At 35.8% G+C, this 822-nt stretch overlaps 1 pseudogene; it reads right to left on the bottom strand.

Moving 5' to 3' along the window:
- LOC119588236 overlaps positions 1–822 on the bottom strand; it is a 9,922-nt pseudogene that overhangs the window by 1,265 nt on the left and 7,835 nt on the right.

Genomic DNA, 822 nt, shown 5'->3' with positions numbered 1-822 from the left:
AGTTTCCTTTCCTGAATATTCAAGGAATATGGTAAATACGTGAAGTAAGATGGGCCTTACTAGTAACTGCTCTTGGTAGTATTTGCGGAGCCACCTATGTTTTAAAAATTTAATAATGATAATAACAAACACAACCATAGTGGAGAGTGTATAAATGCACTCCATTCATGAACATATTACTCTTACAAATTGACAATTTACATATGGCTTGCCTTACCTTGTGCGGCGTTTCTGATAGCCTCTCGGGCATTTTTGCTGAATATGACTGTTCCATGACCATTGGCCTCAAAGTAAACACCTATGTCAAACTGTAGAGCAACATGATGCAAGTGTTTGACACCTGTCTTTGCACAAGCTACTGGAACGCCTAGTTTTTCTGTGATGTAGGCAGTAGAGGCTCCATTTGCATAGGCAGTCTGCACGAGGCCCAGCTTTAGCGTGAGACCTGAGTAAGGAAAAATAGTTTGTGTAAGTAACAGTCTCTTGCGAGCAGCTCACCATAATCAAATCCTTTACTGAAACTAAAGTATAAGCTGAGGCAATTTTCATGTCACATAAAAAGTTCAGTTGAATATTCACTCCTTTTTCAAGTCATATATAAAAAACATTGTAAAAATAAAAAATAAAAACATAATTTTAGATCTCCATATTAACTCCTAAGGCCACAATTTCTTGGCCTCAGAAAGGTGCTAAGATGCAAAAAATTAATTTTAATTTTCAACATGTCAAACCTTTATCTTTGATATTTATAGAGCTTGATTCAGTCTCATGATATGTCACACTGTTATCAAGCAATGGAGTGTTAAAATGGAAAAAAAGTTT

Source organism: Penaeus monodon, chromosome 23 (genome assembly GCF_015228065.2).
Source record: "Penaeus monodon isolate SGIC_2016 chromosome 23, NSTDA_Pmon_1, whole genome shotgun sequence".
In the NCBI taxonomy this organism is placed as follows: Eukaryota; Metazoa; Arthropoda; class Malacostraca; order Decapoda; family Penaeidae; genus Penaeus; species Penaeus monodon.
Note: the sequence above shows the minus strand (reverse complement) of the source record. Positions and strands in the feature narration are given on the sequence as shown.